Raw genomic sequence first — 26,738 nt, 5'->3', positions numbered from 1 at the left:
CCCAGTCCACGCCACACAGCCTCCGCTACTCGTGTAGCCGCCAGCTGAGTGTAGTGAACTCCTGACCTATTCAGCGGAACCCGAAACCCCACCAACCTATCGCGCAAGTCAAGGAATCTGCAACCAACACGGTCGCAAAACCGTCTGAGCCTCTGATTCAGACCCTCCATCCAGCTCTGCACCAAAGATCCGGAGTCGGTTCTGTCAACGATCCTGCAGATGGTGAGTTCTGCCTTCATCTCGTAAGAAAGACCGGCAGCCTTCACCAAATCAGAAAGCCGTTGGAATCCAGAGAGAATTTCCTCAGATCCAAAGTGACACCTGTCATTAGTGCCGACATGTGCCACCACCTGCAGCTGGCTGCACCCTGTGCTCTTCATGGCATCTGGAAGGACTATTTTCACATCGGGAATTACTCCAACTGGAATGCACACGGAGTGCACACTGGATTTCTTCCCCTCCTTAGCCGCCATATCCCTAAAGGGCCCCATTACGCACCTAACATTGGAGCTCCCAACTACCAATAAGCCCACCCTCTGCGATTGCCCGGGCCTTGAAGGCTGAGAATCATCCTCTGAAACAGGGCAGGCAGCTGCATCTGGATCAGCCAGAGACAGTACCTGAAACCTGTTTGTCAGACGCACCGGGGAGGCTTTCTGATCAGCCTCCGGGGACGTCTTTCGCTGCCTGCCACCCCTTGGAACTACCTCCCAATCAACCACAGGCGAGGGCTCAGCCCCACTGCGGGCAGCAACCGGGGCAACCACAGCGGCAGACCGATCCGGGGACAGACGGGACGAGGTTGACATCCCCGTGATACCCAAGTCCGGCTCCCCACAGTGGTGACCATTGGCAACAGCCTCAAGCTGCGCGATCGAAGTCAGCGCCGCCTGCAGCTGTGAGCGAAGGGATGCCAACTCAGCCCTCATTCGAACACAGTAATCACAGTCCCTGTCCATTCTAATCGATGTTGAACAACAGTTTCTGAAACATGAATCCATGCCTAGATAACGCAAGGGAAACACGCAAAGAATGTATGAACTAACCTGTACAAATGCCTAACGACTGCGCTACAATCTGCCTGAATTTACGATTACAGTAACTAGAACTCGAAATTACACCGCCTAAACGAAACTATGTAACAAATAAGTGAGCTAGGAGTATACGACTTTCTGCTGGCAGCTGCTTAGCCAATGGCGGCAGGGAGCCCACTGGCTGTGACCGACCGACACTGGCCGTTCAAAACAAAAACAGAAGACAAACGGCTACGCGAATTTACACTATTCAGGTACTAAAACGTGATGTTACAACTTTCAAATACTATAATACGCCCGAAATTTATGAATTAAACAATGCAAGTACCCAAAATCACGCAAAGAAATTAAGAATTAAACTATGTAACAAATAACTGAGCTAGAAGTATACGACTTGCTGCTGGCAGCTGCTTATCCAACGGCGGCAGGGAGCCCACTGGCTGTGACCAACCGACACTGGTCGTTCAAAACAAAAACAGAAGACAAACGCCTACGCGAATTTACACTACTCAGGTACTAAAACGCGATGCTATAACTTTCAAATACTATAATACGCCCGAAATTAATGAATTAAACAATGCAAGTACCCAAAAACACTCAAAGAAATTAAGAATTAAACTATGTAACAAATAAGTGAGCTAGGAGTATACGACGTGCTGCTGGCAGCTGCTCATCCAACGGCGGCAGGGAGTTTTCAAGATCACCATTGGTATCTGTTCTTTCGCGTATGTCTGAAAGAACAGATACCATCTTCATATATCTTCATGTATGAATGAGACATATTGGCGAAGACTAGGGTCTAAGAAGTCCTATACGCCGCCGTTGCTAAATGTCTGCTTACGTTAGGGTGCAGCGCCGCTCACTCGACCCTGCCTGCGATAGCCGATTAAGAGAGCAGCACCAGTATGAAATTAACAATTAAATCAATACAATGAAATTAATAACCTTAGCTGCATCCAGGCGTTGATATACGTCAAAGGGGACAGTTGAAAATATGTGTCCCGACCGGGACTCGAACCTGGGATCTCCTGCTTACAGGGCAGACGCTCTATCCATCGTTTTTTTAAAAATCTCATTTTGTTCTTTTTCGTTCGTTATATCTGCTCGTGGTGGACGTCGCAAGACATACGGTTCAGTTTGTCGTTGATCCATTAACTCAGTTTTTTAATACAGGGGGCAGCTAACCCTCTGGCCGAACACGCTGAGCTACCGTGCCGGCATCTGAGCCACCGAGGACACAAAAAACAGTGCGACCTTAAGGACTTATCTGTGGCACGCCTCCCGTGAGACCCGCATTTCCAACTTATTGTCCCACACTATATTCGTAGTGCCCCTGCCCATTGCACTCATTACTCGCGGATTTACCGATTCCCGTAAGAGTTGGGGAAATGTGTGTGCATTCGCACAGAAGATGGTCAAATGGCCGGCGAGCCTTAACTGTGTATTTATGAAGACATGTCCGAGACAACAGACACTATCTTCACATATATACAACACCAATATGGTTGAAATCCGGGTGCACTAGCATTATTAGTCATAACTATCTACCAAAATTTAAAGTTAAATGTACATTGATATGTGACTGTCCTTCAGAACTATTCAAGTATAAACAACTATTCCCGTACTCGGTAATATACACTGCCGGAAAAGAGTGCACCTGGAAAGACGACATCGATTTTGATCATATGACGATATCTGCCACCTAGCTGATAGCAAATGTACTGATAATGGTTTCGACGTCGTCCGCAGCAGACAGCGTAGCTGCATAGCTACCAGAGCGCCATCTGCGTCTACCCTTTAATAGCGAATGCTCACAGCCTGAAAGCTCAGTGTGATGCAAACGTGTGAAGTAAGCAGTCTACTATGCCACGGAGAAGCACTCATGCTTCCTACAAGCAACTAAGAGAGTTTGGGGTCGAATTGTGACCTTCCGAGTGGCGTGACGGTCATTTCGGAGAATCGCCACACAAGCTGAATGTGTCACGTCAGTTGTACAACGATGTTGTAACCTTCTCACACCCATAGATGAGTTTCTGAACTTCCATGGAGCACAGACACTCACCAGGATCGTTGTATTGTAAGGACGGTTGTGGCACATCGTGCAGCTACCACAGGACAGATAACAGGGTTTGTAAGTCCAGACATGTCTAGACGAACTGCTGCGAACTGGTTACTAGCAGTGGCACTACGGCACGCACACCTCTACCCCGTCCTCCACCCATGCCACAGCATCGACGCGCACGTCTGGACTGGTGCCGTCAGAGGATCACTTGGAAGATGAAATGGTGCGACGTGGTTTTCAGCGATAAAAGCGGATTCTGCCAGCATGCAAGCGATGGTCGTCTGGTCATATGATGTAGACCTGGTGAGCGCTGTCTCGTAGAGTGCATTCGTCTAAGTCACATTAGTCGAACCTCGGGCCTAATGGTCTGTGGTACGATGAACTGCAACTCTCGTTCACCTCTGGTGTTTCTGGAGAGGACGCTAACCAGCTCTCGGGACGTGCAGAACCTTACTAGACCCATTGTTTGCCGACCTTGCAACAGGAAAGTCATGTGTTGTCCCAACAGGATAATGTTCACCCACACACTGTCCGTGAAATTCAGCGAGCTCTGCAAGACGTAAAGCAACTTCCCCGGTAAGCAAAACCTCCAGACTTGTCTCTAATCTAGGACGCGTGAGATATAACGGGACGAGATATGGATCGTGCGGCTCATTAGCCAATAACTCTTACAGAACTACACTACTGGCCATTAAAACTGCTACACCAAGAAGAAATGCAGATGATAAACGGGTATTCATTGGACAAATATATTATACTAGAACTGACGCGTGATTATATTTTCACGTAATTTCGGTGCATACATCCTGGGAAATCAGTACCCAGAACAAACACCTCTGGCCTTAATAACGGCCTTGATACGCCTGGGCATTGAGTCAAACAGACCTTGGATGGCGTGTACAGGTACAGCTGCCCATGCAGCTTCAACACGATACCACAGTAAATCAAGAGTAGTGACTGGCGTATTGTGACGAGTCAGTTGCTCGGCCACCATTTACCAGACGTTTTCAATTGGTGAGGGATCAGGAGAATATGCTGGCCAGGGCAGCAGTCGAACTTTTCTGTATCCAGAAAGGCCGGTACAGGACCTGCAACATGCGGTCGTGGATTATCCTGCTGAAATATAGCGTTTCGCAGGGATCGAATGAAGGGTAGAGCCACGGGTCGTAACACATCTGAAATGTAACGTCCACTGTTCAAAGTGCCGTCAATGCGAACAAGAGGTGACCGAGACGTGTAACCAATGGCACCCCACATCATCACGCCGGGTGATACGCCAGTATGGCGATGACGAACGCACGCTTCCAATGTACGTTCACCGCGATGTCGCCAAACACGGATGCGACCATCTTGGTGCTCTAAACAGAACCTGGATTCATCCGAAAAAATGACGATTTGCCATTCGTGTACCCAGGTTCGTCATTGAGTACACCATAGCAGGCGCTCGTGTCTGTGATGCAGCGTCAAAGGTAACCGAAGCCATGGTCTCCGAGCTGATAGTCCATGCTGCTGCAAACGTCGTCGAATTGCTCGTGCAGATGGTTGTTGTCTTGCAAACGTCCCCATCTGTTGACTCAGGGATCGAGATGTGGCTGCACGATTCGTTACAGCTATGCGGATAAGATGCCTGTCATCTCGACTGCTAGTGATACGAGGCCGTTGGGATCCAACACGGCGTTCCGTATTACCGTCCTGAACCCACCGATTCCATATTCTGCTAACAGGCATTGGATCTCGACCAACGCGAGCAGCAATGTCGCGATACGATAAACCGCACTCGCGATAGGCTACAATACGACCTTTACCAAGGTCGGAAATGTGATGGTACGCATTTCTCCTCCTCACACGAGGCATTACAACAACGTTTCACCAGGCAACGCCGGTCAACTACTGTTTGTGTATGAGAAGTCGGTTGGAAACTTTCCTCATGTCAGCACGTTGTAGGTGTCGCCACCGGCGTCAACGTTGTGTGAATGCTCTGAGAAGCTAATCATTTGCATATCACAGCATCTTCTTCCTGTCGGTTAATTTTGCGTCTGTAGCACGTCATCTTCGTGGTGTAGCAATTTTAATGACCAGTAGTGTACATCCACTGCTCGAGCAGACATGGCATAAGTATCCCAGAACCGTTTTCGCAATGTGTACGATCGACTGGATGCAAGAGTCACCTACTGCACTGCCGCCTGTGGGGGCTACACCACTTATTAATGTGGGTGTTTCAGCATTGGTCGACATCTGGTACTTCAGGACCGCTTGTGCAGTTGATCTATAAACACAGTCATTTCATATACTCTACATGCACTGTTGCAACAATAAATCTTGAGTGAATTGGAAATCTTTAAAGGGGTGCACTAATTTTTTCTGGCAGGTTGCTATATATCATCCAAGTAGACAGGGAATGTACATAAGTTAATTAAATAAATATAGTAAAAGGAACTAATATTTGTATGTATTGTAGTAACCCCTCGACTTCCTCTTGAAGTAAATCTAGCTTGATACGACACACAATATATTCCGACGAGGCTACTTCAGAGTGTGTTTTTCCGTTCACCATTATAGATGGAGAATCAGAAGTAGTGGTATCAGGTGTGCCTCAGGGAAGTGTGTTAGGACAATTATTGTTCAAGCTGTATTTTAACGAACTGCCAGACAACATTAATTTTAATAGTCTTGTTGCAGATGGTTCAGTTACCTGTAATGAAGCTCTTCGTGATAAAACTTGCACAAATACCCAGTCAGAATCTGATAAGATTTTCAAGTGGTTCAAGGATTGGCAACTGATTTAAAAAGTTCAAAAATGTAACGCTATGTACATAACAAAGCACAGAAAATTTTTATCTCAAAAGTGCAACCTTAGCTAATCACAACTGGAATCAGTTAACTCGTACAAATACCTAGATGTGACAACTGGCAACGATATGAAATAGATCGTTCATAATCTTGGTGGTAGATTAAGCAGCTGGCACAGTTCGGTTGTTTGGCGAGGCATTATCAATATGCTGTCAGTCTACAAAGGAAACTTTACACAAATCACTTGTGAATCACATCTTAGAATAACGTTCTTGTATGGGATCCATGCCAGATAGGAGTAGCAGTCGATACTGAAGGTATACAAGAATGACGGCACGATTGGTCCCACGTTTGTCTGACTCAAGGAAGAGCGTCACTGATATGTTGAAAACCTTCAGTTGGTAATCCATTGCAGATTAATTCCTATTTGTACTGAGGTCGTCTGGTCAAAAGTTATTTATTTGCATAAACACTATGTAACACATTAGTGGATTACTAGATTCGGCAATACAAATTGTCACCTTCAGGTCCATAAAAGAAAATATGCCGAGTTTACAGGACTAATGCAGCATGAAAACACAGTAGTGCAACACAAAAACTCAGTGACAAAGAATTACGTACCACAATGTGTGGTTGCACATTTGGCATGTTACTGTAATGCCTCGACTTTCTTATGGTACGCTTTTACTTAATTTTCTTACTAGATGTATTCATTATTGCATTTTGACTTTGGATTGCATCCGTCAATAGGAACAAAATTTTATGAGATTTATTACCTTACAAGATTTTGTAAGTCCTCCTCGTGACAGAATGTTTTAAATCAGTGTATGATGTAACCACCACTGCCCGGTTTTATGGGCACGTTATTTTTTGTCACTGAGTTCTTGTGTGTGCCGTTCTGTGTGTTTATATTACTTTAGGTCTGTAATCTAGGTATATTTTGTTTTATTGATATGAAGATGGCAGCTTATATTTCTGAAACTAATAATCCACTAATACGTTGACACAGCGATCTTAGCAAATAAGTAAAATTTATACTACAAATTTATAGATCGCCTCCTGAACCAAATGGCTATATCAGGTTGTAAAACTTTCATATGTTTTCTGCCATTGTAATAATTCACCTTTGCGGTACTGGAACAAAGATACACGAGCGCGCTACACCAGTAGTGAATAAGATCCTTGACTATGTTTATTCACTATACCCTTGCTCGTCTACCAATTGTGCAGCGCTGAGTTATTCTTATTTGAGGCATAGTAACGAGCAGTTGAGGTTTCAGGGGAGTTGGGTATTTGTGAATCTGAGCGGAAGTGTCTGGAATACTTTGTTATGGAGATTTAAACTGTTTTTGCAAACATATGCTATTGATTCTGTTGCTGGAGAAAATTTTTTGGACGAAGTTTTCAAGATAACCAATGCATGCGCAAAAACGAAATGTTTGTGTGTCAGAACCGTTAACTGAAGGAAATATTTGATCCTAAGGTAATTAATAACATTCATGATTAGGTTGATCTCTTTGTTTTTATCATGTTACAAATAACGAAAATGGTTAGAATGCCTGTATTTTTTGTACTGACAGAATTTCGTAACTGTTAGGGTCTTCCAGCTTTAATTTTTCTAGAACGCCTTTCTTTAAAGTAAAACCCTCCTCCATCATTCTTAGGAAATTTCTGAGTATTTTGGCGTCTGTGCGTTGCACCTTACGCCACACGAAACTTCCGCTAGTCTCTGACAAGCAAAAATAAAATTTCATAGCGAGTATTTTATTTTTTCTTTAGCTGCTGCATTTTCTGATTTCTATTTGCTGTAGAGAACGTCAGTAGACTACACACAAAAGAAAATGCTGAGCTTGAGGTAAGATACCTTTATTTCAGGGTGGATCTCACTTTGTATTCTTATAAGGAAAAACTTCGTGGTCAGAATTATGAGGTGATGTGCAAAGAAACCAGATTGATTTACAGTGGACAGTGCAGGTAATCTCAAACAGTCATTTTTCTTCTGCGTAGAGCAGTATATTATTTTTGTGGTCATTTCAAGTTAGAAATTGCACTTCATATCACGCAACTTTCATAATATACTTCAATGTTGAGTTTCAGTTAGATAGTTTTCACTGAATACACAGTTAGTTACGTTGGCATTTAATTACATTAGTTTTCGCTATTTCAAATTCAGTATTTCACGAAGTTTAAAATTTTGTTTCACAACACTGTTCACATGTGCGAACACAAGGCCAATCAACAGTCAGTTTTGCTCAGAAGTTGAATGCGATATCTAATGCACATGTTACACATGGAGAAGGTTTTTGATAAAAGAATATTCGTTATTTTCATTTATAAATAGGTTTTTATGGAATGCGTACGAGGTAACCGCAATAAATGCAAATTACCACGCTGCTGCAGAAGCATTTGAGCAAATCATTCTTCCCGCGCTTCGTAATCGATTCGAACGGGAAGAATCGCTAACTATGCAGTACCATATTCTGCAATGTACGTCAAAGTGGTTTGCGCGTTATTTACACGTAGATGCAGATTGTTCGTTACAGTTAGCAAGAAAAGGCGTAAACGTGACGCCTAACTGGTTTTCCGATTGGTCGTATTTGGACGCAGAATTCTTGGACCGGTGTTAATGAACTTAGCGCACGAAACAGGACTGTACTGCAGCAGTAAAGCAGTCACGCAAAGGTCACACTGCCATGCAGCTGCCACCCTTGTGTTCCGGAATAGCTTTGCGACTAGTAAAGTCATTTTAGCGAGTAAAAATACACCGCGAATGTTACGAATGACCGCGTGTTACTGTTCCAGATACGGAGTCTCATGAGACATGAATTATTGATTTCTGATGCTGTTTGCCGGCCGCGGTGGTCTAGCGGTTCTAGGCGCTCAGTCCGGAACCGCGCGACCGCTACGGTCGCAGGTTCGAATCCTGCCTCGGGCATGGATGTGTGTGATGTCCTTAGGTTAGTTAGGTTTAAGTAGTTCTGAGTTCTAGGGGACTTATGACCACAGATGTTGAGTCCCATAGCGCTCAGAGCCATTTGAACCATTTTTTTCTGATGCTGTTTAATGGAACAGAACTCTGAAGCGCTTTAGTGATATATATTATCCATTATTGGCACAGAAAATCTTTACGGACAAATTAAAGAATACAATTGTTAAACCAGTTTGTGGAAAAGGTGACCCGAGTAAAATTTCAGTCAGTAAAGTATTCAAGAGTAGTGTCGTTATAAACGGAAAAAATTTGATTGCTACATCACTGTTTAGTCCCGGAATGAATTTCATAACCGAGAATAACGTTTATGCCTTTTTATATCAAACGTTACAAGCTTTTAACAACCAAATATCAGCTCTTGCTATTTTTTACGATAACACACAACTGATTAGAATAACAATAAAGAAAAAGACTGCATAAAGTTGTGCAAAATAATTCAAATACTGTTAGAAAGGGAGAGAATTTTTGGGAATGAGAATAGATTTGAGAAGGGTCTCACAAGGTCAATTTCTTGGTCCACATATTCACGTATGTGAATGAATTTCCACTTAAATACACAAAGACAACTCTAAAATTTTGCCAATTAAAACTTGTTAATGAACTTCTCAGGTAGCTAAGTATAGAAGCCTTTACTGTTAGCATAATTAGTAGTTTTGAAAACATACGAATCATTACCTTAACTTATTTTGCATATTTACGGTCATTAATGTATTGTGAAAAGATTTTCTAGAGAGAACTGATTGGTTAGGAAGAAAGATTGCTCAAAACCGAGTAGGTAGGTTAAAATTAGATGTTCACTAACTGGTACAGGCGATCTTCAAAGGATTAGGCAACCTAACGCCAGTTTCAAAATACAGAAAGAATTACCTAAAACTTGCACCTCTTACATTTTTCTAACAGTTCAAAGCATCGGAGCGACGTTGTGGGCAAATAATAGTAAGCAGAATTAGCATGTACTTCTGTTATTGTAGTGATAATCTTAACTCTTGCATCACACGAGAAATATTGAAGCAAAACAGTTTTTCTTTCCTTTTTAATGGAACGATGCACTGTTCAACATTGTTCGAAAGATCTCACAGAGACCAGTACAGTGATGTAATATCTGCGAAATGTGATGAAATTGAAAGGGAGGCAGCCGAATACCCTATTGCACTATCGACAGCGCGATTTGGGGCTGTCATGCCGGGATCCGTAGTTTTACCAGCCCATTCGACGGTTTGCTTGCCTCCACAAAAGCCCCTTCTGATGCAGTACAAGTTGACATACAGGGTGTTTCAGCAGAAATAGTAAATATTTTAGGAGATGGTAGTGTAGACGAATTGCAATAAAAAATTCTAGTGTGCCCAATCTTTATTGAGTACAGGGATACAGCTGTTAGTTTGCAACCCAAACAAACTTAAAGCAAAGGCAAATGAGGACGTCCAGAGCTAATATTCCAAAATTCCACAGCCAGATTCAATGCACTTTTGACTTCTCTTGATAACACCACATGTAGCTCTTCAGAGGTCGTTTTCGCTTTCTTTTATGAGGGCTGCATTACTCATAATGCGAGCGATCAAAGTTTTCGCGTTCTTTTATGAGGGCTGGATTACTCATGATGCGAACGAACAAATTGGATGTTGTAGTTACTTTTCTTTCAACCATCACAGGAAAAAATTCAAGGGAGTTAGTTCCGGGGACCTTGGTGGCCAATAAACGTGCCCATATCTTCCGGGGAATGTTAGATTTCGATGATGTGTCACCTGACGACTACAATGTGCAGGAGCTCTGTCATGCTGGATGAACCTACGCATTCTTATAGCCAAAGCAATCTTTTCCAACAACGCTGGAAGCTTATTTTGAAGAAAGTGTAGATAACGGGGTCTTGTAAGACGATGTGGTAACACAACAGGCCCATTCAGTTGATTGTCTACTAAACCATCCCAAACATTTACAGGGAAGCGTTCTTAAAAATGTGTCCCCACAATGACATGTGGGTTTTCGTCAGACCGCTGACGTGAATTGTGATTGTTGTTGATGCCATCGCGATTGAAAGTAGCTTCATCAGTGAAGATTAGAATTTTCAAGTATCCAATGGCGAGTCGTCTATCTTATCTCCCGCTCTAAGGTGTTGAATGAGCTGTACATAATATGGATGGAACCCGTGCATACCTAAGGTCCGCCATGTCTTCTACTGTATTTCATTCAGTCTGTTCATCCACACGTTGAAATGCAGTATGACTGCTGGGCACTGTACCAACGTCCCGCTTTGTATTGAAACACGAGTAAACACTCTTCAGTCTGGTAGTCTGCGGTTAGGAAATCGTATGTCGTGTTCTCTACAAGCAGCAGCAGCGTTTCCATTGCAAAGCCCATATACAGATATCACATCGGCATACTCAACATGTGTAAATACGTACGGCATTCTTACGTGCTACAATACAGTAGACTTGGCCAACAAATAACAATGAAAACTTCAATGTAAACTAAAGCACAACTTCACAACATAAACATCAATACTCTACTGCTGACATTCGATAAATAGACTCGTAGCAACCGATGTACCAACGCACGAAAACAAAATGCACTGAACTCATCTGTATATCTGCACTCAATAAGAATTGGGCACATGTCAAATGGTATTTTTTATTGCAATTCGTCTATACTACCACCACCTAAGATATTTACCATTCCTCCTAAAACATTCTGCGTAGTTCGATTTACAACAATTGTAGCTGACCCTGTATCTATGTCATATAAAATAGGGCTAAGAGGAAATGATTTTTATTAGCAATAAAACTGTACTTGTCGTAGTTTACACTGCAGGAGTCTATTCCAGCCTCAAGTTTGGTCAATTCCTGCGGAACGTTATTAAAAATTTCAACGCCGACATTAACAAGCGCTATATATATATATATATATATATATATATATATATTTATTCGTTTCGTTTTAACTTGTAGCATCAGGACCTACAAACACGTTTTTAATTTTATAATGCTTTCTATGAGACAATCTATAAACGGCCATCTTGCAACCATAATTGCTGATGAATCATCTCCACTTATCTTCTAAAAGAATGCGTTTTGTTTCAGTTCAGTGGAAGTTGTGCAGGTAACGTATGGAACTAACAAACAAAGACGTACAAAAAGTCGTAGGAAGGTTGCATCGAATGTATTCACGTTTAGGAGCTTCCATGTACTCGAATTTCTTTTAGCTGTTACTTTATCATCGTCTTGCTAGGGCAGGAAAATGCTGTTGCCGGATTTCCGTATTTGCGGACTTACTATGTGTGTTTAAACTCTATCTTCGCCAGAGCACAATGTCTTTGCTTTTCTTTATTCTTTACCCAAACGTGTCTCGACACCTGTGTGTTGTCTTTTTCAGTGTTACTTGCTTCCTTTCTTAAAATAGTACACAGTACACAGTTATTCGTAAAATATTACACAGTAATTTGTGGATGTTCACTGGAAATGTCTTTACTTCTTAAAGATGGGATTGTAAAGTCTCTCTGCTTTTGAGGGTTATTTTAATGGAATAAAGAAATGAAAACATTGTTTAGCAGAAGGTGGACTCTTAAAAACTTAAGCTTTTGTTTCGTTATTTTAAATCAGAACAGACTATTCGATCGTTACGTCAAGTATCGACATTTGAAATGTTAGCTAGAGCTCAGTGCGAGCGGATGGACCTACACCATGCTGTTGTTAACGGCGACAGAGAATGGTTAAACAGTCGTGAGTGGGGAACTGAGCACCGTTCTTTGTGCTGCCTGTGTTGGTAACAAATACTGCACAGTGCAGAAAGGGAAACGCACTTTACCGAGCATTCCAGCGTGTAGATAATTCATTTGATACTCGGCTTCGCTCCGTCCAACTCGGGGCCGTGTGTCGTAGTTCCGCGGCCTCGCGTGCAGGCCCTACGCTGCCAGAAAAAGCACCGTTTTACTCTGCACGGGGCGGACGCTTTTATTTCATATCGACTCGTCTGCTGCCACGGCGGGCGGTATCGGAACCACATGAAACACAGCTGTCGTTCGCGACACATTGGATCCCGATGTGATTTCTTACGTTTCATTCCTGCCAGCCCCTGCCCCTCTCCCGCCCCCCCCTCTCTCTCTCTCTCTCTCACTCTCTCTCTCTCTCTCTCTTCCACTCCCCTCTCTCACTCCTTCCTCTCTGTATTCCTTTCTCATCCAACAGAAATCAGAAATCGGTTACGATATCGTTCCAGTTGAGCACTCGTCCTAAAAAAAAAAATTTGTCGCTGAGACACAAAGTGGCGAAGTGATCGTGAAATAATTTTCTTCAGGTAATTCTCTTCAAACTTAAAACCAAATCTACTTCAACCATCAGTCCTGCCGAATCTCCAGTGCTGTGATGAAGTTCAACGCAACATACACCAGGACTTTCAAAATGAATGTCGATCTTTTAAGGTTTTGTAGCATTTACTACACTCACCTTGCAATTATAAGTAATACATCAGATGGAAGAGCAATCCGTTTTGTTTTCTTTATACCTGCACGCATGCGAATGGTCTACTCTTGTTTGAAGACACCGGCTGTTTTTGTGAAGGGAACAGTGCGGGATGACCAAGACTGACTGAAGAACGTGTTGAACGATCGAGTGAGTCTTTCACGCGTAACCCCAAGAAATCAGTTCGCAAGGCTAGTCATGAATTAGCATTTCCAGTGACACCTGTGTAGGGACTTAGGAGACCTCTTAGAAATAAGTCACTATCATTTGTAGGTGTTAAAAGATCTAAAGCCTACAGAATACGGTTTACGTGCCAGATTTTCAAACTAAATGTTACTGCTGACGATGAAGGTTTGTTGGATCGTGTCGTCTTCAGGGATGAATCGACATTTCACTCGATGTGTGTCGTGTGACGAATGGTGCTCACACAGAACACCTGCGAGAAAAGCTGAGTTACTCTTTCATTTGATGTATTATTTCTTTATGTAAGTTGAGTGTAATAAATGCTACAAGACCTTAAAACTCAGATATTTGTTTTGAAACACTTGGTATAATGAAAGCTTCAGAGACCTCGAGCTAGAGTGCTAACACCTTTTCCATGCTATCCCCTTTTCCTTTTGTTATTGTAAAGTCAAATCTAAGGGAAAAGTGAGACTGCATTACTAGTAAGAGGCCGGAAATAGTTTTAAATAATGTAAAACTTACGCAGCGCCCAAGCAATGGCCAGCAATCATACAACAACGAATCATCAGTGCCAGAACTACGCGCTCTATAGAAAATGGAGCTGGATGATTATTTGATTATTCCTTGTTTTCAATTTGTAGAAGAGAGAGGAAGCGACATACAGACGTTGAAAGGAGTATACTGGGATACATTTGTATGTGAATTTAAGACGATGTATGTCTTTGATAGGCTTTATATCGCTGACTGTGTAAGACCGCAGATACTGCTTTTGGTCTGAGATTATTATAGTGTTGGAGTAAGAGAACGCTTGGCGCACAGTTTTAAGTAGTTGTCTGTGAGGGAAAGACGATGGAGTAGGCAGTTTTTGTGGTGTGCTGTGTGAAGCCACCAAGTGTTAGATTATTTTAGGTATGTCAATATTGTTGAACATGGAAGCAGAAGCCTTAATGCAAGCAAGATGAAGATGTCAAATAATTAGGATTTTTGTGATTCTTGAGTTTCTCCCGGCGTATTTGATAGTCAAAATATCCACGGGTGTGCTGCCGGTCTATAGTGTCCAACGGGCCGTTGGACACTATAGATCGGCAGCACACCCATGGATATTTTAATTATGATTTTTGTTTTTGCCAGCACTGGCCAGCATTGCACACTGCTGAGCCTGTAGCTAGCATTTATAATATATTTTTTTATGAGAGACCAGAATATGTCGTGTTACTCTGCTGCTTATTTGTTATGTGCACAGGGACCAAAGTTATCAATTTCGAACAGGGCCAAATGATTCAGTGCTTAAAGGGCAGAATGTATTTTTAGTGACCATATTTCTTTATTGGTATTGGAAGTTGCATTGCTCAATCAATTCGTGTAAAGTTTTGTTAACAATAACACAGAGTAAGCACACCACCTGCAGTTACAACATACTACACGATTAATCGAGTTTTTTAAAAAAAAAAAAAAAAAAAGAATTGTAGTGAAAGTAGTGTACTTGGGAATATTTATATGTGGCCTCCGAATGTGATTTCGTAAACGATGTATGTCTTTGAAAGGCTTTATATCACTGACTATGTAAGATCGCCGTCTCAGAGATGCTGCTTCTGGTCTGAGATTATTGTAGTGTAGCAGTAGTAGTAATAGTTTCATTCATCCATAGATCTCTTTTTACAAGGATGTAGGACATGTCAAAGTATTTACAAGTATATACCAATTTAAAATAAGCTAATTCATATATACATACATGTACAGACTTCTAGTTAGACAATCATTGGATTTACTACTGGTATACAATACTGTTTTACAAATAACGTATTAAAAATGTAATGCCTCACTGTTCACCCATATCTCACTCTCAGTCACTGCACACACCATACACACATTGTTTCATACCACATCACTCACTACATACAAACCACTGGTGATCTCTGGACCATTTTCTGTACTGGAACTTACCGTTGGTATTCTGAAAAACTGAGTCGGCATCCCTCCATAATCAGTGAGATGTTAAGCTCAGAAAGAGGAAGAGATGTGAGTACTGTGCTATGCGTAACTTGGGGTAAATATTTCTAGATAAGGAAAAAAAGAAGCAAAAAACATAGTGTGAAGGTGTTATGTGGAATGTTGGATGATTTATCATCATTATTATTATTAATTTGCATAACTTTTCTTCACCAAATCTCTACTCTGTTTTATATAAGTAATCCTTCAATGTATAAAATTTATTGGATAACAGGTACTTTTTAGCAGCCTTTTTAAGTAAGTGTATTTTTGCAATTTCTGTAATCTCTTTTGGTAATTTATTGTACAGTTTTATTCCTTGGTAGGAAATGCGGTTTTGAGTTTTATGTTTATTTTTTTGGTAAATGTAAGATGAGTCTAGCTCTTGTTCCATGGTCATGAACAGAGCTGTTTGTGCAGTAATTACAAATGTTATTTTTGATGTGTACAACTGACTGGTAAATGCATTCACATGGAGCACTTAAAATCCCCAGTGTTTTGAACAGATCTTCACAATGAGCTCGACTACTATTTTTGGTTATTATTCTTATAACTCTTTTCTGGAGTTTGAAAATTGTGTTAATATTTTGTGCCTTTGTTCCCCCAAAATGAACTCCATAGCTACGAACAGAGTGTACATTTGAATGGTAAGACACTGTATGTTACTCACTGATGATAGGATTCTAAGGGTGTAACATGCTGATGACATTCTGTTTGCAAGTACCTTTGTGTATTCGCACTACTTCAACTCAGAATCAATATTCATTCCTAGAAATTTTGCATTTATTACTCAGTCTATAGAGGTGCCATCCACCTTTAATTTAACATTGTCATTTTCCCTCTTCAAAATGAAATTCATGGCATTAGGTTTCTTTATGTTTTTGTCACTTTATTGCTTATTGACCAATTGTAAGCTTGCATGACAGTTTCATTTGCTTCCTGTGGAAGAAGTTCTCTTGTTTTCTCAGTGACTATAATATTGCTGTCATCAGCAAAGAGGATTTTTTCACCATGAGTAACACTACTGGGAAAGTCATTGATGTATATCAGGAACTATATTGGTCCTAATATGCTATCTTGTGGAAACCTTATATTGATGTATTTTGGCTTTGATAGGTGTTTTACTAGATGCGTAGTTCTATTTGAAGTATGTGTTATCTCTACTCTTTATACCCTCTCTGTTAGGTACAATCGAAACCAGTCATTAGATACCCCTCTTATTCCTAGTGCTTCTAATTTATTTAATAGAATTTTCAGGTCGACTGTGTCAAAGGCCTTAGAAAGATCCAAAAATATGCCTGTAACACACTTACCTTTATCAAGAGCATCAATTACAACTTTTGTGAATTCTACTGTGGCTGACTGTATTTTTGCCACTTCAGAAACCAAACTGTGATTCGCTCAAAAGACTGTATTTATTCAGGTAATTCATTAACCTGCCTTTCATAATTGCTTGTATTATTTTTGAAAATGATGAGAACAGGGAAATAGGCAGTAATTTTCTATGTCTTCTGCATTACCTTACTTAAGCAGAGGTACAATTCTTGCCTGTTTTAACTGCTTTGGAAATGTCCCTGATGTGAAGGATTCATTTATTCTATTTGTTAAAAGGCCTTGTATAATCTTTATGCACTGTTCCAGTACACACATCGGTACTTCATCTAAGCCTACAGACTTTTTATTTTTTAGTTTTTGAACAGTTTTATTGACTTCTGTCTCTGTGGTTTTAGGAACATATTTACATTTAGTGCAACATTATTTACAAGTGTTATATTTTTGGGGGGAAATTTTTGCTGTAACTTCTCTGCAATACTTGCAAAATGCTCGTTTATAAAGTTTGCTAAGTGTTGTGGATCATTTATTACCTTATCCCCCTCCCTTAGCAGTATAGTATTCTGGATTTGTTTGCCTCTCCACGTTTCCCTTTTTATAACTCCCCTGATGGCTTTGCTTTTATTCTCTGCATTATAAATTATTTTGTCATTAAATGACTTTTTTGCAGCACTCAGCACCTTCCTATAGATCTTTTTGTATCTATGATAGTAAATTAAGGATTCTGGATCATTGCAACTCTTTTTCATGGAACTGAGGCATTTAAGCGTTTTGGACGACTTCATAATACCTGCTGTTATCCATCTGTTTTGTGAGATATTGATACAGATCTGCATATTTTTGGAAATGCCTTTTCAAGGTTCAGTTTAAAAAATGTGGAGAATTTAGAGAATTTCATATTTGCATTTGTTTCCTTTACACTTCATCTCAGCTTTGTTTACGTAACCTAATCTAACCTTCACCTAAAAAGGACTTGCAATATGGCGGCCAAACTCCCCGAATGAGGCCTCCCGGCCAACAATGCCATACGATCATTTCCATTTCAATTTTGCTAGTTCTTTTGAAAAATCTTTTACTTTGATAACTGACGGGTGTCGTTTGTGGGCTTGTAGTTTAAGGAATAAAAATAAATAAATGTCGTGTGACAAGGGCCTCCCGTCAGGTAGACCGTTAGCCGGTTGCAAGTCTTTCTATTTGACGCCACTTGCGCGTCGATGGGGATGAAATGATGATGATTTGGACAACACAACACCCAGTCCCTGAGCGGAGAAAATCTCCAACCCAGCTGGGAATCGAACCCGGACCCTTACGATCGACATTCCGTTGCGCTGACTTCTCAGCTACCTGGGGCGGACAGTTTAAGGAATGATTCGATGCCTGGATTTTACAGTTGTTATTTGACAGAGATGGTCTGATAGCCCGAGATCTTTTACAGCTACTTAACATTTTTCCCTGTCCATATTTGTGGCCACCTGGTCAATTACTGTTGCAGTCATTGTAGTAACCCTTTCTGCACTATTGATCAATAGGGACATGCCAAAACTTTGAATGATATTTATGATGGTGCTGCTGGATTCGTTTATGATATTAGTGTTGATGTTAATGTCCTCACACAGAATTATGTTGGACTTTGCACCTGAGACTTCATGTAGAACTTCCGTTAATTTGTTGAAAAAAAGTGTCCACCCTACAACTGGGAGATCTATAGACACACAAAATGATTATTTTCTTAGTGATATCAAGCCCTGCTAATTCAATAGCTAATATTTAAAAGTGTTTGTCTTCACTTGCTGTACTGAGGTCATGTCTTGATTTGAACTGTGTTCCTTTTCTGATATAAGTGCATGATCCACCAACCTTTTAAGCAGTTCTGTAGTAAGAGCTCGCCCTTTCATACAGTGGTAATACTACATGTCGGATTTCTGTGTCTCTACACCAGTGCTCAGTAACACAAACTTTTGTGCAGTTGAAAGATTGGACCTCAACTTCTAACAGTTTTTTTAAATTTTTTATTGATTGCATGGTCTGACGGAGGATTGTTAAGTCTGTGAAATGCCCCATGTTACTTTTTCCAATGGTTTGTTTTTCTTTGTGACAGCTGGTATGTGTGATATTTGAAGTGTTAAAATCTGTATTTTGAGTGATTGTTTCACTATTTCTTAAACTGCCGGAGATACTCTTTGGGCAGGGGTACCTGTTGTCCGCATTTATCTTAAAAAAGACTTACTTTTCCCACCCATGAGACAGGTATTTGACCATATGTGACCCGGGATCCACCCTATACTTTCATGAATCAGCTGTACCAATCTTCCCTTCCTATTCCCGATTAGGTGTAGGCCATGCCTAGTGAAACCCCATGTGTTGATAGTCCCGACGGGCACCAGAGAAACATGAGCAAAGTTTGCTGCCCTCAGAACCATCCCTAATCCCACATTGATTCGCCTCACAGTTCCATCAAGGTGTGGTCGATCATGGCGCTAGAACAGCTCAATGAAGTGTATGTTGGCGCTATGAGTCAGGGAAGCTATCTTGTCCAGGTCACCATCTATGTCTGCCCCATCCCTGTCCAAACTGTTTCTCGCCCCATCAACTATCACTACATGGTCCTCTTTTGTAATGTCCTTACATATAGACCCTAAGTCCTCTATCACATGACTTAGCCCTCCATTTGACTTAAAGATGCTGGTGGCGTGGTACGCTGCCCCTAAACTTTCCTGTAACTGAGGGCCTACACCTCGCCCATGGGTACTACCTAGCAGCAGCATTTTGTTCTTCCAAACACTTTGTAGATTTCTAGGCTCCTTGATCTCGATTGAAGTGTGCTGCACAATTCCTGCTCCTCGACCTGAGGCTCTTCTCCAGTTAACTCTGGCAGTGTTGGAGTAAGAGAGCGCTTGGCGATCAGTTGTGGGTAGCTGTATGTGAGGGAAAGATGATGGAGTAGGCAGTATTTGTGGTATGCTGTGTGAAGCCAAGAATTGTTGGACTAATTTAGGTATGTCAGTATTGCTGAACATGGACGCAAAAGTATTCACGCATACAAGGTAAAGCTTGTTTTTATATTTTTGAAAGAACGTTACACTTGGCGACAGCTCTGCCAGTCGTTCGCTTTGTGAAATCTTTGGTATTAAAGTAGTCAGAGATATATATTTTTCTCTCAACCACTCTGTAGCGGTAATAGTAGTTAGATTTTTTTGCCGCAACACAGTTTACTAACTTGTACAAAAATTTTACATAGTTCATCGGCGTTCTTATGCTCCACATTGTTTTCCATTGATTTTATTTCTCAGTACTATTTGTCTTTGGTTTTGCACCCTGTGTGTGAATTACGATGACGCGCATAAGTGATAAGCTTCCCGCGCGTAATCTCACAATTAAAGACACCAAAATGGAAGATTCTCCGATTTTTGACAACACTGTTAAGAATGATAGTGACTACTCTGCGGTGCAACAATTGCAAAGCGCTACAGAAAACGTGAGTTCCGTTTCCAAAAATAACGTACAGGTTCCTGACGTTATAATTTGATCCACTAATTTGAGCAGTAATCAGACGGCAGATTCCGGTACTGCGGATGCCGCTGATCTGCACATGGCTGATGTGCAAAATTCAAAGCTTGATTGTTTACCGAATGAGGTCAGTGTTTACCCACTTTTCACACAATTAATCAGACTGCCAATGGTATGTCAGAGGAAACAATAGTGCAAAGTACTCAGTCTATTCTAAAACATCTGTGTTGTGTACATAGTTCTGCGTAGTCAGCGCGTACACAACTTTCCCACTAGAGCGCGCCCTGCTAAGCACAACAGCGCAGTCGCAGCGCTCGTCCGTCACCGCACTACGAGATGGCGCTACCTAAAAGACGGACCAAATTCTGCTTCCGCCGATCTGCGTATTAATATTATTAATATGTAACGCAGCCAATGAGATTGCTGCAAACGTAAAACCTTTTCTCCTCGCGGATCACACTCGCGCAGTGATACCTGAACGCTCGAGGTATTATAACGAGTGTACAGACCTCCGATTAGTCAGTCCGCATCAGTCTGCATCAGTCAGCATTAGTCTGCAGCCGGCCGCGGTGGTCTCGCGGTTCTAGGCGCGCAGTCCGGAACCGTGCGACTGCTGCGGTCGCAGGTTCCAATCCTGCCTCGGGCATGGATGTGTGTGATGTCCTTAGGTTAGTTAGGTTTAAGTAGTTCTAAGTTCTAGGGGACTGATGACCACAGCAGTTGAGTCCCATAGTGCTCAGAGCCATTTGAACCATTAGTCTGCATTAGTCTGTAGTCAAGTTTCAGTCTGCGCCTAATAAGATTACCATATTCCTGTACATAGCCATGAAGATAAATGAATAGACACTTTGTCAAGTATCAGAGATATGTGAGAATAATATTAACGTACCAAGACCAAAGGAACTTCAGATTGACAATTGTAAGCAGCATCCAGAATTAAGTTACGTAATATCTATGATTTTTATTATTTTAATAAATGTGTGTGAAAATTAATCAAGTTCTGTTAAAGTTGGTCACTGTCAATCTGCTACTCTAAGTGTACAAGTGGCATTTCTATCGTCTGACCTAATGGCAGAAGATAAACACATCACGATAAGACCACGAGACATATTGCTGACACTCGCCTAGAGCGACAAGTCAAATAATCTGATGGTGTGTGTACCGAAGGTCTTACAGTATGCACACCACAATCTTTCAGATTCTTTTAGCGGTAATTATGCAGATAATGCAACAAATGAGACCTCCATGGTTGTAGATGATATCTCCACACCACGAAACACAACACAGGTGACACCCGACGCATCAGTTGGAAAGAATACTGAAGCGATGCTTCAAAATCTTATGCAGATGGTGATTAAACAGAATACTCTGTTGCGAGATGTACGAGTTGACACCACCACTCATTTACGAGAAAAACAAGGTGATGACACCACTCATTTCAACGAACGATTTAATAAAAATGATGAACAATTCTCTATCATACGACAAAGGCAAGTTGACACTACCACTTAGTTCAATGGACAGTTTTCCAGCATACGTGACGAGCTTAAATCGTACACAGAAACGACTGATAACCGTTTTAAACAGGTAGATATAGATAATAAAGCCAGTGAAAAACGTCTTTCCTATCAAATTGAAGCCACAGCCGGGCAACGCGCAGATAGCACCATACCTTTGAGAGATGACATTAATGAGTTGAGACACAAGTGTAGTGAAACCTATACAAAGCTTACATACGAAACCCAGTCAGTTAATGAAAGAGTAGATCAATAAGACAGTCGGTTAGATGCACGTCTTAAAAGTCCATGTTGACGCTTGTATAGCGTCCGTTACAGACATTCCCACGTCGCAAACTCCACATTCTATTGAAAATTCTATTGACAATACAAGCAAAATTTTACTGAAAAATTAACCATGACATCCATTAAGCAGCATGAAATCGTCAGTTTTTCCTCCAACACTACCGTCAGCGACAGCAATCTGATAATCTCGGAAGACATTAATGAACCAATTGTGCTCACCAAACCTAAAAACAAAGCCGAGTTTCTCACGTCAGAAATTTCGTTACATTTCAATGATACTAACGACAATACCGTCTGGAGTGACGCACATCACCGCTCTGTCGAGCCACCCATGTAGTCTGAAACTGATAATAGTGAACTTATGAAGCCCCCTATTAAGCATGATGACATTAACAGTGAAGATGTCTTCTGTCAGCCCAAAAATGGTACACACATCGTCGCCTTTTCTCATGAAAACCTTCCGTTCACACCACAGCTTTCCGCTTCATCATGTGCAAACACTTTTGCTTCAGTCATTGTTTGTGCTGATACGTACTATTTCCCACGGATTGATTTGCGAACCAGATTCGTACAGCAAAATCAAACCTCAACAAATAACTTTTACTTCCCTCAGATTAATAATGCGAACAATCAAACGTCAGGCGCCACGTTCAGTCTCAAGACAGAACAGAGTTTGTTTCCTTCCGTGACGCACACCAGAAATATTTGATTGACACTGCGTCAAAACGCTAAATTTTTTAAAGAACAAGACGATTTCCCTTACATGGAATCTTTGACTTGTGCAACTAATACTGCGCAAAAGCAGACTACGTATATCCCTCACAGCCCACTGACATACTTTGCAGCCCATTCTGAGAAGCAAAATTCTTCTAACAACACTTCTGCTCGATGTGCTATTGCGATGTATTCCTACGAAACCACGCAATATATCACCATTCCGTTTATCTCTTTCAAACCAGACACGTATAATCATGACAGCCTACAGTCAGAACCCAACATTAACAGCTACATGAAGACGATGTCCATTACTACAGAAAATAAAACACAGCAATTTCGTGGAAGTCACTTTCAGAATTTCAGCACGGATGCAGATGTTATTTTGAGCAGAGTTTTCTTATCGACGATAAGCCAGTCCTATCTGATGTCACAGCCTGTAAGAGTGATGGTCACAACAGCTCGAATTTGTTTCAGCAGCCCACTTCTAATTCTAACGACCAGCACATTCACTCTGATTACGTTTGAGAATTACAATTGACAGCAGCTTTCACAAAAATTTATCTTCTGGCACAGTTGACCTTACACTGTCAAGCAACATTTGTGATATTTCAGATAAAATTTGTGAAACCGTTCAGAGTAATACTTTGAGCACCAGCACAGAAAAGCCTGCGCCACGAAAGCAACGTCATAGGAAGCATGTTCAGAAGACCAGTTTCTTTAATTCAAGCTACCACACAGATTCCGATGTACCAACCCCGCACAGTTATCCTAAACAAACCGAAATCAGCTCTGATAACGCTAAGATCTCTCAGAGGGGAGAAGGAGGAGATTAGAGTTTAATGTCGGGTCGACAACGAGGTCATTAGAGACGGAGCACAAGCTCGGATTAGGGAAGGATGGGGAAGGAAATCGGCCGTGCCCTTTCAAAGGAACCATCCCGCCATTTGTCTGAAGTGATTTAGGGAAATCACGGAAAACCTAAGTAAGGACTGCCGGACGCGGATTTGAATCGTCGTCCTCCAGAATGCAAGTCCCGTGTGCTAACCACTGCGCCGCCTCGCTCAGTAAAGATTTCTCAAATGTTACAAAATAGTCAAGGTCAAGGGCAATGGGTAGTACAGCCTATTGAAACATAGAGGCCACGGACAGACAAATTGTGGTATCTGCAACAGGTAAGTGTCCTGCCGTACTTGAAACCAACAATACCGTCGGGCCGCACAGCTGCACGCCGCAGCTTACTTCAACCGCTACGCCGACCAAAACTAAACTCTGCTCCGCAAATTGTCCGCAGCCGGGTTCCCGGGTTCGATTCCCGGCGGGGTCAGGGATTTTCTCTGCCTTGTGATGACTGGGTGTTGTGTGCTGTCCTTAGGTTAGTTAGGTTTAAGTAGTTCTAAGTTCTAGGGGACTGATGACCATAGATGTTAAGTCCCGTAGTGCTCCGAGCCATTTGAACCATTTTTTTGCTCCGCATATATCAAGCCGATTGACGTCAAAGTTACTTCTTTTTACTCCCAATGCCCATCTGATTTAACAGCAGTGCACAGATCCTATGAATTCAATCGCCAAATCATCAACAGCATATCAGTACACAATAAAATAAGCAGAGCTGAATACCACCAGCACCAAACGGTCAAGCATATTTATTTGAGAACATCGATTTCCAAAACTAATCACATTGGCATTCATCTCAAAAATATTATGCCAAGGCAAACACAGAACTGGATCACTTATATTGCGCTTTGTAAATACAACACAGCAGATTCTGCCATCACATAAATTACCTTTTATATGATTTTGGTTTCCCGGACTGATACATTGAATTTGTCCATTTTTTTCACGTCTTTTGTACTTATGCAACACCTGAATGATATGTACGGAATTTCAATTTCCATCGTAAAGCAATAATGGGAAATTACTGAAATACCAATAAGGTAAGTTTTAGAGCCAATAATACGGCTGCGATTATTTAAGCAGCAATAATTTGATAAGAAAAGTTTACGTCATTTATCCTACGAAATTTTTATATAACTAGATATTTTATTTACACTACGGATGTAGATAAGCACCAATTTTGACGACATGCATTATTTCTTCAGGTCGGCGTTTTGCATTCTGGAGACTTTACACTACTGGTGTCTCTTTCTCTCTCTCATATATATATATATATATATATATATATATATATATATATATATATATATATATATATATATATAATCTCATTTATTGTACGTAACAGGTCATAAAGGCCCATGACAGAAAGCAAAAGAAATATTACAAACCAGAATAACACACTATACAAAGATCAATAGCACAATCAGTGAGACAAGATGGGGCTTTGTCCTGATGACAGTTGCAGGTATTTCCGATCTTCCAGGGATGCTGTTGGTTCTACCTTCTGCAACGTCTTCACCACTCTATCTTTCCACCGAGTCCTTGATCGACCTCTTGGGCGTCTTCCAATCAGGTGGGAATTGAACATTCGGTTGGGGATAGATTCTCCAGCTCTTAAGACATGTCCCAACCATTGGAGTCGTCGTCCTCTGATGGTACTAACAACGTCAGCTTTCCCAAAACTTATTCTCTGTTGAATCTCTTTCTGTGCCTCGCTTTTATAACATAGATTCGATCCCAGGTACTTAAATTTCTCTACTCGTTCAAAATAGTGTCCACCTATATTGATAGTGGTAGGGAAATCCTGTCGGAGTGAGACGATTACATATTCGGTTTTCTCGTTGTTGACAACTAATCGCACTTGTCTTGCCTCTTTTATGAACCTAGTGGTGTCAGACACTATTTGACTAAATGAGTCTCCCATAATCATCACATCATCGGCAAAGGCCAAGATTATGTCAGTTCAATTCATATCCATCTCCCTGTCGTTACCAATTTCACGTCGTACCTTTTCCAGCGCAATGTTGAATAATACTGGGGACAAAGGATCTCCTTGTCACAAACCGTTTTGAACAGTGAAAGACTGACATTTTGTTTCTAAACCATACTTGGCAGCTTGTATCTGTATAGCATGCTTCAGTCACTTTGATATATTTTCGTGTGATGCCAAACTCCTGCATTATCCTCCATAATACCGTCCGATTAATTCTGTCATAGGCCTTTCGTAAATCTATAAATATGAGGCGTAACTCTCTATCAAATTCGTCGTACTTTTCCATTAGCTATCGTAGTGTAAAGATGTGATCTGTGGTTGAGCAGCCGGCCGGTGTGGCCGAGTGGTTCTAGGCACTTCAGTCTGGAACAGCGCGTCCACTACGGTCGCAGGTTCGAATCCTGCCTCGGGCATGGATGTGTGTGATGTCCTAAGGTTAGTTAAGTTTAAGTAGTTCTATGTTCTAAAGGACTGATGACCTCAAATGTTAAGTCCCATAGTGCTCAGAGCCCTTTGAACCATTCTTTATGGTTGAGCATCCTGCCATGAATCCACATTGATATGGTCCTAGGATCTCTTATAGAGCAGATTTCAGGTGACTAAGTAACAGGGAGGTTAAGACTTTATAACCTATCTCAAGTAGCGAGATTCCTCGATAATTCTACTTACGTGGCGTCTCCTTTTTTTAAAAATTGGGCATACAATTGCTCTCTTCAATTCAGCCTGGATCTCCTCTGATGACCAGATTTTGACAATAAGCTGTCTTAGCGCTTGCTATAGAACTTCACCTCCGTTTCTAACCAGTTCTGCACCACTATCACTACCACCTGGCACTTTACTGTTTTTGAGTGACTCTACAGTTGTGCTTACCTCTTCCATTGAAGGTTCAGGTACTTCCTCTTCCTCTGTATTTAACTTCCATTCTTGTTCTATACTTCCTTCCAGAGTTTCTACATTTAGTAATGAATCTGTCTGTCAGTCACTCAGTTCTG

The sequence above is a fragment of the Schistocerca americana genome, chromosome 3 (assembly GCF_021461395.2).
Source record: "Schistocerca americana isolate TAMUIC-IGC-003095 chromosome 3, iqSchAmer2.1, whole genome shotgun sequence".
Lineage (NCBI taxonomy): Eukaryota > Metazoa > Arthropoda > Insecta > Orthoptera > Acrididae > Schistocerca > Schistocerca americana.
The sequence above is the reverse complement of the archived record's forward strand: the minus strand, read 5'-3'. Positions refer to the sequence as shown.